This window comes from Rhinopithecus bieti, unplaced genomic scaffold (genome assembly GCF_001698545.2).
Source record: "Rhinopithecus bieti isolate Rb0 unplaced genomic scaffold, ASM169854v2 scaffold_7967, whole genome shotgun sequence".
NCBI lineage: Eukaryota > Metazoa > Chordata > Mammalia > Primates > Cercopithecidae > Rhinopithecus > Rhinopithecus bieti.
Genome location: NW_016806112.1, coordinates 4,204,588 through 4,208,014, shown reverse-complemented (window position 1 = coordinate 4,208,014; position 3,427 = coordinate 4,204,588). Strand labels below are relative to the sequence as shown.

Here is a 3,427-nt window from a genome sequence, read left to right as displayed (position 1 = left end):
AAAAAAAAAAAAAAAAAAAAGTTAAAAGAAAATAGGTAAAATTATTTTTAGTAATACATTTTATTTATCCCAGTTTATACAAAATATCATTTCAACATGTTGTCAATATTAAAATTATCGAGATATTAAAAAAATTTTAGTACTGTCATTGAAATATGGTATTTTACACCTACAGGATATCTCAATTCACACTAGCCACATTTCAAATCCTTAACTGTCACATGTGGCCACTGGCTAGTACTGGACAGTGCAACTCTAGAATATTTAAGATTACAAAGTAATACTCAAAACTAACTTTTATCAAGAAATTGAGGTTAAACTCACACACTTAAAGCTTTAGTAAAATTAGAAAACGCTGATCATAACATTCATGAGACTGGATGCAAAACACGAACTTATTTTAATTTTCAACTAGCTTTATTTTATCCATGCTTCCTTTTCCCATCACTAAAAGTGAAACTCCAACACAGTCCAAATTAAACAATAAGTACTTACTACAACCTTGTTATAAAGTTTTTTTTTTTAGCGTTCTTAGTTATTGCAAACAATGTAGAAGTTCAATTTTGAATATAAAATCCTGAGTGTAAAGAAGAATGCTGTGCCAAAATGGAATTTTTTGGTTTTTTCAAAGTGGAAGACAGCAAATTACAAAAGCAGAGTATGATTTAACAAAAATATATGAACAAAGGACATAAGTCTTCTTACATGTCAGGTTGCCACAACAGAAATAACAGATCGGGGGTAACTCAAAGGATCCACTAATGAACACGAGTGTAATTAAATCCTCGCCGAACAAGTGCCTGTTTGAATTATAACATCTGCTTTTTCTAAACGTAACTAGAATATGTTTTACATTCTATCCTCTAGCAATTTTCCAAACTCTAAAATTTTGAAAACATGAATCTCCAAATCAATGAAAATGCCAATACTGGAAAACAATATTTACATTGTTTTTCCTTTAACAGGATGTAGTGACCTCTACTTCTTCAAAAATTGAACGTGGAAGTAAACAGCGTAAGAAAGGCTTGTGAAGCTAGAACAGTGGTATAGCTTTTTAGACAGACAAAAGGTGTTTTAAAAGAAGAATCTATTAATATTCTTAATATTGTAAAAAGTTTTTAACTAAGTTTGTATGTTTAACCATTAAAAGGCTGCACCGGCTAACATTTGTTTCTTTGCTTTTGAGTGACATTTTACCACTGTGGTGTAGCAACGTTAGCTTTCTCAGGGTAACCAAAAGTTCCTATTGGAACTTAAAGTTTGGCCAATACAAAATTGGAAAAAAGATTACTTAAAGCACTTTATTTGGGATACAAAGTCACCCACCCACAATGGGTAGGGGGAGAGTAGAAATGAAAAAAAGAAAGGCCCTGGGTAAGGGGAGAGGACGAATTAAAAAGTGAACCCAAGGGTTATGAAAATATAAATAAATCACTGGATTAGATTTACTTTATGCCAGTGATTACTTGAGTCAATTTTGGTGTGAAGGATGTATCAGCCGGTATCTTAAACTGTTGCCTTGTTATTTGAAGGATGGAAATGACAGCTACCCTTATCTTCTCCCATCCTGAAAGCTAAGGATAGAAAAAAGTACAGCTGCTTCTCTGAGAAACAAAGATGCTTTCTACCATTCTTCTAAGATGGTGGAAGAGTCTCCTCAAGAGGCTACACCAAGAAGGAAAAATCAGAGAGGCAAAGAAGAAAGCCATAGCAGAATTCCCTGGCTGTGTTTCATGCCATTGCTCCTAGCCACAACCCCTGTGCGACCACTCAGGTCCGGCCATCCCCATCGAGGGAGGTTAAGCCCTCCCAAGGCATTGTTTGGCCGGGGTTCCTATTTACCACTCAGATCGCCTCCACCATCCCCTATGCTAGGGTCTCGGGAAGCCCCAGGGTAGAAAGCTGAAAAGCTAGGAGAGGACTTGCTTTCGAGGACCTCTTCTAAACCCCCTTACTAACTGGTGTAGGAAAGGGAGAGTGAAGCCGGGCCTCTGCTTGGGTGGGTTCCTTAGGGGTCAGAGACGTCCGCTCAGCCAGTGTCGAAGGAAGGTGGCCATTTGAGCCGGTCGCTCCGCATCGAAAAAGCCCTACCAGAGAGAGGGGCCTCCGCAGGGCCCGGGTTCCGTCCGAGTGTCAGATGCGGCCCTCAGTTCCCAACCCTCGAGGCACCAGGGGCGACAGCTCACAGGCCTCAGGGGCTGAGAGTGGTCTCCCGCCCGACCGCCGGGGACCAGGCACCCGGGCTGGGGCCCGAGCCGCATCGTGCCCGCCCCCGCCCTACCTGAGGGGGCCCGGGTGGGGTCGCTAAGGGCCGCTCCCGGGAGCCCCGCGACGGCGCGGCTCGGCGACGGAGGCGCCTCGTCTCGCCGGGGCAGAGCTCGGCGGAGGTTTCACGACCTCAAACTCCATCGGGAGCTACAGGGACAGCCCCGTTGGCGGCGGCGAAGGCCGCGACGGGGCCTCCTCCTCCTCCCTCTCCCTCCACCTCCGCCTCCTCCTCCTCCTCCTCCTCCTCCTCACCACGGAGGCGGACCTGGAGGAATCCCGACCTAGCTCTCGCGAGAAGTTACTCCCAACTTAACGCGAGATTACGCCAGCCCGGGAGTCGGGAGTTGGAAGGAAAGCGTAGTAGCCCCAGCCACCCAAACTGCGTATCAACTTCCTTCTGCCTCAGCGGATCCACCCCGATCACGTGACAAGGGAGCCCCGGAGCACTGTGGGAGGTACTATGAGAAGAACTAGGCAAGCCGAAGGGATTGATGGGAAACTCCTTGCACATTCATCTGCGCCTTGAGCCGGCTTTCTAGACGCTGGTTTGAGCCAGTGTCTCCTTCGTGAAAAGCATGGAATCCATTGAGCAGAATCTGATACATCTGTGTTACATTCTACTTCACGTTTCTGTAATGACAAGCTGACAGGATCCCTCAATCCCTCCACAATGTCAAGTAATCTCCCAATTACAAAAACAAAAAAGAAAACATGTATTTGTCAGGCACTTCCACGTCTCCCTTCTTTATTAAAGAGAGAACTCTGTTCCTAGACAAAGAGTCCAAAGGAAAAAAAAAAAAAAAGCTCTGAGCGCCTCAAAAGCTGGCAAAGATAAAAATTTAAGCACAAATTCTGGCATCATATCTCAAATATTTGTTGAAGCTTTTTCCACAGCGAATTAAGGTAAGAATGATTCTTACTGTTTATGATTTGTAGATGAAACAGACTTGGAATAGGGATAAGATAATTAACATTTATAAACTACTTAGTATGTGTAAGGTCCTGTGTTAGGTGATATTTAATTGTAAATGTTTTAGTTTTATTTACATTTCATTTAATTAGCAAGGTGATCCTAGAAGGCAGATACAATGTACCTCTTGTTACTGATGAGAAACTAAAGAATGTAGGCTAGAAAATGACCATGACGCCTGGCGCGGTG

The 3,427-nt window shown here is 43.2% G+C and overlaps 1 protein-coding gene across 1 annotated transcript in view; it reads right to left on the bottom strand.

Annotated features, from left to right (window-relative positions):
- Positions 1-3,147, bottom strand: part of RC3H2 (ring finger and CCCH-type domains 2) — a 52,943-nt gene extending 49,796 nt beyond the window's left edge. Inside the window, exon 1 of the mRNA XM_017874803.1 lies at positions 2,282-3,147. The gene's annotated coding sequence lies outside the window, so the exon portion shown is untranslated. The remainder of the gene's footprint in view (positions 1-2,281) is intronic.
- Between the last annotated feature and the right edge of the window lie 280 nt (positions 3,148-3,427).